Here is an 11,012-nt window from a genome sequence, read left to right on the forward strand (position 1 = left end):
GTGGCCAAGCATGATGTTACCTCCATGAAATACAGTTCTCACTGCCCCCAGTGTTTGTCACTAAGTGGCCAAGCATGATGTCACCTCCATGAGATACAGTTCTCACTGCCCCCAGTGCTTGTCACTATGTGGCCAAGCATGATGTTACCTCCATGAGATACAGTTCTCACTGCCCCCAGTGCTTGTCACTAAGTGGCCAAGCATGATGTCACCTCCATGACATACAGTTCTCACTGCCCCCAGTGCTTGTCACTACGTGGCCAAGCATGATGTCACCTCCATGAGATACAGTTCTCACTGCCCCCAGTGCTTGTCACTAAGTAGCCAAGCATGATGTTACCTCCATGAAATACAGTTCTCACTGCCCCCAGTGCTTGTCACTAAGTGGCCAAGCATGATGTCACCTCCATGAGATACAGTTCTCACTGCCCCCAGTGCTAGTCACTAAGTGGCCAAGCATGATGTTACCTCCATGAAATACAGTTCTCACTGCCCCCAGTGCTAGTCACTAAGTGGCCAAGCATGATGTTACCTCCATGAAATACAGTTCTCACTGCCCCCAGTGCTTGTCACTAAGTGGCCAAGCATGATGTCACCTCCATGAGATACAGTTCTCACTGCCCCCAGTGCTAGTCACTAAGTGGCCAAGCATGATGTCACCTCCATGAGATACAGTTCTCACTGCCCCCAGTGCTTGTCACTAAGTGGCCAAGCATGATGTCACCTCCATGAGATACAGTTCTCACTGCCCCCAGTGCTTGTCACTAAGTGGCCAAGCATGATGTCACCTCCATGAGATACAGTTCTCACTGCCCCCAGTGCTTGTCACTAAGTGGCCAAGCATGATGTTACCTCCATGAAATACAGTTCTCACTGCCCCCAGTGCTTGTCACTAAGTGGCCAAGCATGATGTCACCTCCATGAGATACAGTTCTCACTGCCCCCAGTGCTAGTAACTAAGTGACAAAGCATGATGTTACCTCCATGAGATACAGTTCTCACTGCCCCCCGTGCTTGTCACTATGTGGCCAAGCATGATGTCACCTCCATGAGATACAGTTCTCACTGCCCCCAGTGCTTGTCACTAAGTGGCCAAGCATGATGTCACCTCCATGAGATACAGTTCTCACTGCCCCCAGTGCTTGTCACTAAGTGACAAAGCATGATGTCACCTCCATGAGATACAGTTATCACTGCCCCCAGTGCTTGTCACTAAGTGGCCAAGCATGATGTTACCTCCATGAGATACAGTTCTCACTGCCCCCAGTGCTTGTCACTATGTGGCCAAGCATGATGTCACCTCCATGAGATACAGTTCTCACTGCCCCCAGTGCTTGTCACTAAGTGGCCAAGCATGATGTCACCTCCATGAGATACAGTTCTCACTGCCCCCAGTGCTTGTCACTAAGTGGCCAAGCATGATGTCACCTCCATGAGATACAGTTCTCACTGCCCCCAGTGCTTGTCACTAAGTGGCCAAGCATGATGTCACCTCCATGAAATACAGTTCTCACTGCCCCCAGTGCTTGTCACTAAGTGGCCAAGCATGATGTCACCTCCATGAGATACAGTTCTCACTGCCCCCAGTGCTTGTCACTAAGTGGCCAAGCATGATGTCACCTCCATGAAATACAGTTCTCACTGCCCCCAGTGCTTGTCACTAAGTGGCCAAGCATGATGTCACCTCCATGAAATACAGTTCTCACTGCCCCCAGTGCTAGTCACTAAGTGACAAAGCATGATGTCACCTCCATGAAATACAGTTCTCACTGCCCCCAGTGCTTGTCACTAAGTGGCCAAGCATGATGTCACCTCCATGAAATACAGTTCTCAGTGCCTCCAGTGCTTGTCACTATGTGGCCAAGCATGATGTTACCTCCATGAAATACAGTTCTCACTGCCCCCAGTGCTTGTCACTAAGTGGCCAAGCATGATGTCACCTCCATGAGATACAGTTCTCACTGCCCCCAGTGCTAGTCACTAAGTGACAAAGCATGATGTTACCTCCATGAGATACAGTTCTCACTGCCCCCCGTGCTTGTCACTATGTGGCCAAGCATGATGTCACCTCCATGAGATACAGTTCTCACTGCCCCAGTGCTTGTCACTAAGTGGCCAAGCATGATGTCACCTCCATGAGATACAGTTCTCATTGCCCCCAGTGCTTGTCACTAAGTGACAAAGCATGATGTCACCTCCATGAGATACAGTTCTCACTGCCCCCAGTGCTTGTCACTAAGTGGCCAAGCATGATGTTACCTCCATGAGATACAGTTCTCACTGCCCCCAGTGCTTGTCACTATGTGGCCAAGCATGATGTCACCTCCATGAGATACAGTTCTCACTGCCCCCAGTGCTAGTCACTAAGTGGCCAAGCATGATGTCACCTCCATGAGATACAGTTCTCACTGCCCCCAGTGCTTGTCACTAAGTGGCCAAGCATGATGTCACCTCCATGAGATACAGTTCTCACTGCCCCCAGTGCTTGTCACTAAGTGGCCAAGCATGATGTCACCTCCATGAAATACAGTTCTCACTGCCCCCAGTGCTTGTCACTAAGTGGCCAAGCATGATGTCACCTCCATGAGATACAGTTCTTACTGCCCCCAGTGCTTGTCACTAAGTGGCCAAGCATGATGTCACCTCCATGAAATACAGTTCTCACTGCCCCCAGTGCTTGTCACTAAGTGGCCAAGCATGATGTCACCTCCATGAAATACAGTTCTCACTGCCCCCAGTGCTAGTCACTAAGTGGCCAAGCATGATGTTACCTCCATGAGATACAGTTCTCACTGCCCCAGTGCTTGTCACTAAGTGGCCAAGCATGATGTCACCTCCATGAAATACAGTTCTCACTGCCCCCAGTGCTTGTCACTATGTGGCCAAGCATGATGTTACCTCCATGAAATACAGTTCTCACTGCCCCCAGTGCTTGTCACTAAGTGGCCAAGCATGATGTCACCTCCATGAGATACAGTTCTCACTGCCCCCAGTGCTTGTCACTAAGTGGCCAAGCATGATGTTACCTCCATGAGATACAGTTCTCACTGCCCCCAGTGCTTGTCACTATGTGGCCAAGCATGATGTCACCTCCATGAGATACAGTTCTCACTGCCCCCAGTGCTTGTCACTAAGTGGCCAAGCATGATGTCACCTCCATGAGATACAGTTCTCACTGCCCCCAGTGCTTGTCACTAAGTGGCCAAGCATGATGTCACCTCCATGAGATACAGTTCTCACTGCCCCCAGTGCTTGTCACTAAGTGGCCAAGCATGATGTCACCTCCATGAAATACAGTTCTCACTGCCCCCAGTGCTTGTCACTAAGTGGCCAAGCATGATGTCACCTCCATGAGATACAGTTCTCACTGCCCCCAGTGCTTGTCACTAAGTGGCCAAGCATGATGTCACCTCCATGAAATACAGTTCTCACTGCCCCCAGTGGTTGTCACTAAGTGGCCAAGCATGATGTCACCTCCATGAAATACAGTTCTCACTGCCCCCAGTGCTAGTCACTAAGTGGCCAAGCATGATGTTACCTCCATGAGATACAGTTCTCACTGCCCCAGTGCTTGTCACTAAGTGGCCAAGCATGATGTCACCTCCATGAAATACAGTTCTCACTGCCCCCAGTGCTTGTCACTATGTGGCCAAGCATGATGTTACCTCCATGAAATACAGTTCTCACTGCCCCCAGTGCTTGTCACTAAGTGGCCAAGCATGATGTCACCTCCATGAAATACAGTTCTCACTGCCCCCAGTGCTAGTCACTAAGTGGCCAAGCATGATGTTACCTCCATGAGATACAGTTCTCACTGCCCCAGTGCTTGTCACTAAGTGGCCAAGCATGATATCACCTCCATGAAATACAGTTCTCACTGCCCCCAGTGCTAGTCACTAAGTGGCCAAGCATGATGTTACCTCCATGAGATACAGTTCTCACTGCCCCCAGTGCTTGTCACTAAGTGGCCAAGCATGATGTTACCTCCATGAAATACAGTTCTCACTGCCCCCAGTGCTTGTCACTAAGTGGCCAAGCATGATGTCACCTCCATGAAATACAGTTCTCACTGCCCCCAGTGCTAGTCACTAAGTGGCCAAGCATGATGTTACCTCCATGAGATACAGTTCTCACTGCCCCCAGTGCTAGTCACTAAGTGGCCAAGCATGATGTTACCTCCATGAGATACAGTTCTCACTGCCCCCAGTGCTAGTCACTAAGTGGCCAAGCATGATGTTACCTCCATGAGATACAGTTCTCACTGCCCCCAGTGCTAGTCACTAAGTGGCCAAGCATGATGTTACCTCCATGAGATACAGTTCTCACTGCCCCCAGTGCTAGTCACTAAGTGGCCAAGCATGATGTTACCTCCATGAGATACAGTTCTCACTGCCCCCAGTGCTAGTCACTAAGTGGCCAAGCATGATGTTACCTCCATGAGATACAGTTCTCACTGCCCCCAGTGCTAGTCACTAAGTGGCCAAGCATGATGTTACCTCCATGAGATACAGTTCTCACTGCCCCCAGTGCTAAGTGGCCAAGCATGATGTTACCTCCATGAAATACAGTTCTCACTGCCCCCAGTGCTAGTCACTAAGTGGCCAAGCATGATGTTACCTCCATGAGATACAGTTCTCACTGCCCCCAGTGCTAGTCACTAAGTGGCCAAGCATGATGTCACCTCCATGAAATACAGTTCTCACTGCCCCCAGTGCTAGTCACTAAGTGGCCAAGCATGATGTTACCTCCATGAAATACAGTTCTCACTGCCCCCAGTGCTTGTCACTAAGTGGCCAAGCATGATGTCACCTCCATGAAATACAGTTCTCACTGCCGCCAGTGCTAGTCACTAAGTGGCCAAGCATGATGTTACCTCCATGAGATACAGTTCTCACTGCCCCCAGTGCTTGTCACTAAGTGGCCAAGCATGATGTCACCTCCATGAGATACAGTTCTCACTGCCCCCAGTGCTAGTCACTAAGTGGCCAAGCATGATGTCACCTCCATGAGATACAGTTCTCACTGCCCCCAGTGCTAGTCACTAAGTGGCCAAGCATGATGTCACCTCCATGAGATACAGTTCTCACTGCCATCAGTGCTTGTCACTATGTGGCCAAGCATCATGTTACCTCCATGAGATACAGTTCTCACTGCCCCCAGTGCTAGTCACTAAGTGGCCAAGCATGATGTTACCTCCATGAGATACAGTTCTCACTGCCCCCAGTGCTTGTCACTAAGTGGCCAAGCATGATGTCACCTCCATGAGATACAGTTCTCACTGCCCCCCGTGCTTGTCACTATGTGGCCAAGCATGATGTTACCTCCATGAGATACAGTTCTCACTGCCCCCAGTGCTTGTCACTATGTGGCCAAGCATGATGTCACCTCCATGAGATACAGTTCTCACTGCCCCCAGTGCTTGTCACTAAGTGGCCAAGCATGATGTCACCTCCATGAGATACAGTTCTCACTGCCCCCAGTGCTTGTCACTAAGTGGCCAAGCATGATGTCACCTCCATGAGATACAGTTCTCACTGCCCCCAGTGCTTGTCACTATGTGGCCAAGCATGATGTTACCTCCATGAGATACAGTTCTCACTGCCCCCAGTGCTTGTCACTAAGTGGCCAAGCATGATGTCACCTCCATGAGATACAGTTCTCACTGCCCCCAGTGCTTGTCACTAAGTGGCCAAACATGATGTCACCTCCATGAGATACAGTTCTCACTGCCCCCAGTGCTTGTCACTATGTGGCCAAGCATGATGTTACCTCCATGAGATACAGTTCTCACTGCCCCCAGTGCTTGTCACTAAGTGGCCAAGCATGATGTTACCTCCATGAGATACAGTTCTCACTGCCCCCAGTGCTTGTCACTATGTGGCCAAGCATGATGTTACCTCCATGAGATACAGTTCTCACTGCCCCAGTGCTTGTCACTAAGTGGCCAAGCATGATGTTACCTCCATGAGATACAGTTCTCACTGCCCCCAGTGCTTGTCACTATGTGGCCAAGCATGATGTTACCTCCATGAGATACAGTTCTCACTGCCCCCAGTGCTTGTCACTAAGTGGCCAAGCATGATGTTACCTCCATGAGATACAGTTCTCACTGCCCCCAGTGCTAGTCACTAAGTGGCCAAGCATGATGTTACCTCCATGAGATACAGTTCTCACTGCCCCCAGTGCTTGTTACTAAGTGGCCAAGCATGATGTTACCTCCATGAGATACAGTTCTCACTGCCCCCAGTGCTTGTCACTATGTGGCCAAGCATGATGTTACCTCCATGAGATACAGTTCTCACTGCCCCCAGTGCTAGTCACTAAGTGGCCAAGCATGATGTTACCTCCATGAGATACAGTTCTCACTGCCCCCAGTGCTTGTTACTAAGTGGCCAAGCATGATGTTACCTCCATGAAATACAGTTCTCACTGCCCCCAGTGCTTGTCACTATGTGGCCAAGCATGATGTCACCTCCATGAGATACAGTTCTCACTGCCCCCAGTGCTTGTCACTAAGTGGCCAAGCATGATGTTACCTCCATGAAATACAGTTCTCACTGCCCCCAGTGCTTGTCACTATGTGGCCAAGCATGATGTCACCTCCATGAAATACAGTTCTCACTGCCCCCAGTGCTTGTCACTAAGTGGCCAAGCATGATGTCACCTCCATGAGATACAGTTCTCACTGCCCCCAGTGCTAGTCACTAAGTGACAAAGCATGATGTCACCTCCATGAGATACAGTTCTCACTGCCCCCAGTGCTTGTTACTAAGTGGCCAAGCATGATGTCACCTCCATGAGATACAGTTCTCACTGCCCCCTGTGCTTGTCACTAAGTGACAAAGCATGATGTCACCTCCATGAGATACAGTTCTCACTGCCCCCAGTGCTTGTCACTAAGTGGCCAAGCATGATGTCACCTCCATGAGATACAGTTCTCACTGCCCCCAGTGCTTGTTACTAAGTGGCCAAGCATGATGTTACCTCCATGAGATACAGTTCTCACTGCCCCCAGTGCTTGTCACTAAGTGGCCAAGCATGATGTCACCTCCATGAGATACAGTTCTCACTGCCCCCAGTGCTTGTCACTAAGTGGCCAAGCATGATGTTACCTCCATGAGATACAGTTCTCACTGCCCCCAGTGCTTGTCACTAAGTGGCCAAGCATGATGTCACCTCCATGAGATACAGTTCTCACTGCCCCCAGTGCTTGTCACTATGTGGCCAAGCATGATGTCACCTCCATGAAATACAGTTCTCACTGCCCCCAGTGCTTGTCACTAAGTGGTCAAGCATGATGTCACCTCCATGAAATACAGTTCTCACTGCCCCCAGTGCTTGTCACTAAGTGGCCAAGCATGATGTTACCTCCATGAGATACAGTTCTCACTGCCCCCAGTGCTTGTCACTAAGTGGCCAAGCATGATGTCACCTCCATGAGATACAGTTCTCACTGCCCCCAGTGCTTGTCACTATGTGGCCAAGCATGATGTCACCTCCATGAAATACAGTTCTCACTGCCCCCAGTGCTTGTCACTATGTGGCCAAGCATGACTGTTACCTCCATGAAATACAGTTCTCATTCCCCCAGTGCTTGTCACTAAGTGGCCAAGCATGATGTTACCTCCATGAAATACAGTTCTCACGTACCACCCGTTAGGAGCCTCCGAACCCCAGCTGCGCTGTCTCTGAAGTGCCTGACCTTCCCCTGAAGCATCTCAGGACAGACACCCAGGGTTCCCTCCTCATTGAACCCATGTGCAGAGGGGACTAAGCCTACTTGTGCCTGGCGAGAGGTAGTGGTACCTCTTGCCATTCACTGGGTGCAGATATGGAGGCTGTTTGGTAATGCTGCCCTGAGGGGCAGTGGCCAGGCCACATGTCCCCAGGGAGAGTCACTTCCTAGCTGCATGTTCTACTGATCTGTCCCACGATACGACTGACAGGCATGTTCCTGATCTGAACCCCTGCCCCTCCCACTCCATGGGTGCTGGCCCCATTCTGCTTGCTGCCGTGTTCTTAGCCTATAGGGACCACAGAGTAAAGAGCTGTCACCAGGGGACGTGAGAAGGTGGATGTGGCAATAATGTGCCAGTCAGCATGGCTTCTCTGAATATCTTCAAGTCTGTACCTGTGGTTGGGCTGGGATGTAGCTCAGTGGTGGAGGTCTTGTCCAGCACAAGTAAGGACCTGGATCTGAACCGCAGTCCAGAAAGGAGAAAGGGCAGGAGGGAGGGAGGGAGAAAGAAAGAAAGATGTTCCTGTGGGTGTTTCATGGTTCTTTCGTGTCCCTGGGAATTGCTTGAGGTAGCTGTCAGTGACACCCCTGCTGCATTGAGAGCCCAGAGTTGCACCTGAGATTCTGCAGAACAGAGAAGGTTGGGAATGACCATGATGGAACCGTGGGCTCAGTGAGGCTGGTGGTAGGGAGGAGCCCTGGTGGCTGGAGCTCTGGCTCCCAGCACTGGCTCCCATGTCTGATTCCTGGGGACTGTGATTGCTGGGGCCAAACCCGGCTTCTGGCTAGTGACCGAGCACACGGCTAGGGGATCATCAGCTCAGATGCAGGAGTGAAGAGCACACTCTGCACCTTGCTGGAGAGAAAGGGTGAGGACAGAGTGGGTCAAGACAAGAGTGAAAAGTCACAGGGTGAGGAGCCAGTCTTGGCACCAGGAAGCTGGAGAGGGGACAGTTGTGGGGGAGGACCAAAGAGGGCCAGAGAATGGAGGTGGGAGCTGGCAGGACTGTCCCCCCAAGCATAGGAAAAGGGGTGGGGGCAGCACATGATTATGGACTGCCACTTTTGTCCCGGCAACATAAACACTCAAACCTTTTGCCCACCCAGGGACAACATTTGCGGGGTTGTTGTAACTAAAACACTCAGGGGTCACTCAAGGGGAACTGGACTAATTGGTCTGCATGAAATAACCCCACAGGAGACAGAAATACCTTTTTATTTGGGGGTGCTGTGATGGCTCCTCTGACCTTAAGGGCCGCAGAAAGAGAGAGAGAGAGAGAGAGAGAGAGAGAGAGAGAGCACATGCCGACCACTTTTATCAAGGAGAAGCCATTCAAATGAGGCAAGGGGTCAGGTTTCCAGGGGCTCATCTAGCTTCATGATGTCTGCTGTCAGCAGGTTGACTGACATCTAGGTAGGCCACACCCCAGGGCACTTCCATGGAACATTCTATCCCAACAGGGCAAGGGGCAATATCACAAAGGAACAGGTGAGCAGAGTCCACCCATGGGGCTGTAGGAAGGCACGCCCATGCACAAGACACAGTCACTTGAACCCTAGAAGACCGATGCTGCCCGAGGGGTGCCACATTGCTCAGCAGGGGGGTCAGGCTCAGGCACGTGCTAGTCAGCCTCCCACAGTGGACCAGGTGCAAAGGTGCCACTGAGTGAGGGGAAACTAGGTGGGGAAGGGCGAGGAACATGGGCCTGGAAGCAGAACAAGAGAGCGCTCTGCCACCCAGATAACCCGTGGGGTGAAGACACATTCCCCTTCTGATCTGTGAAGAGCAGGGACAGCAGCTACGTAGCTTGATATCTTGCTGCTGGCTGAGAGTCCCTGGACACACAAGAGATTTGATGCAACAAAGAGGACACAGTGCCCAGCTCCTAGTAAGATCCCCAGAGCCATCCCTACGGCCATGCCTCTGTCCCTATCCTGCATCCCAGCAGACCCATGTCCTAGAGTCTGGGCTGCTCTTCCTGTTTTCTCAACCTGGCAATCAGGTGGACTTGCACCCAGGTGTCACTGTCCTGCTCACTGACTGTCAGACATGCCTCCTCCCCCTGCACAGAGCTCCCCCGCCTTCCCCCTCTGAGGGCTTACTAACTGCACACTGCTCAGGGAAGAACTCTACACCTGAGGATGTGTCAGTAGAAGCCTGTCTCAGTTCCTTCCTGCTGCTGTAACAGGACACCTCAGCCTGGGTAACTGATCCATATCAGAAATCTGTTGCTCACTCTTCTGGAGACTGGAAACCCAAACTCCAGGTGCCTGCAGAGTCCACACCTGGTGAAGGTCGCTTCCAGGATGGCACCCTACTCCTCGTGCAGTGGAGGAGCTGGAGGGCAGGCAGCTCTGAGGCCTCATGCTTCAGGTCCTGAACCCCTTTGTGACTCAGCCACTTCCCCAAAGGCCTCCATCTTGACACTATAGGAGGATCAAGTTCAGCATGAACTATGGAGAGACACGTACCCGAACCACAATGACCTTCAAAACTAAAACAAAGAGGACAAAAACAGAAGAAAAAAACCAGATCAGAATATCCAAGGACTGGCACAAGTACAAAAGGTGCAGTGTGTTTGTGAGGACAACTCGAGAAGGAAAAGGAGACAGAAAGGAGCAGGAGAAATACTGGAGCAGCAGTGAGTAAGAGTCTTCCCCACGCCAATGTCAAACGCTGAAGCCCAGACCCAGGCAGCTCAGGGAGGGGACAAGGGCAAACTGTCCAAGTGACACCTAAGTAAGGACTTTCAATCCACAGAGGATGAAGGACACAGAAGAAGATTCCAAAAGGATCCAGAGGGCTGTTGAAACAAAACAACAAAACAACAAAACGAAACTGAAAAACAAACCTTACCTATAGAGGAACAAAGGAAAGAGTTAATCTAAAAACATTCAGTCAAGAAGAGATCGGAGTGAATTCAAAGTGTTAAAAGGGGGGAAAACCCTGAGAATTCTGTACCCTGTAAAATCATTCTTCAAAAATAAAAATGAAATAAGACTTTCTCAGACAAAATTTGAAAGAGCTTGATATTAACAGACCTGCCTTGCAAAAAAGGTTAAAAGCATTTCTTCAGAGAGAAAGATTGTGCTTGTCAGAAGCTTGGTCTATATAAAAAGGAAGAGCATCAGGGAAGAAATCAATGAAGGTGAGATAAAATCTTCTGTTTATCTTATTATTAATATAACAGATGAAACTGTTCAAAATAATAGCAGAAATAATGGATTGGGTTATTTATGAACATCAATGGTCTATCTGTCAAGAGTGTGTTGT

The sequence above is a fragment of the Callospermophilus lateralis genome, chromosome 12 (assembly GCF_048772815.1).
Source record: "Callospermophilus lateralis isolate mCalLat2 chromosome 12, mCalLat2.hap1, whole genome shotgun sequence".
Taxonomy (NCBI): Eukaryota; Metazoa; Chordata; class Mammalia; order Rodentia; family Sciuridae; genus Callospermophilus; species Callospermophilus lateralis.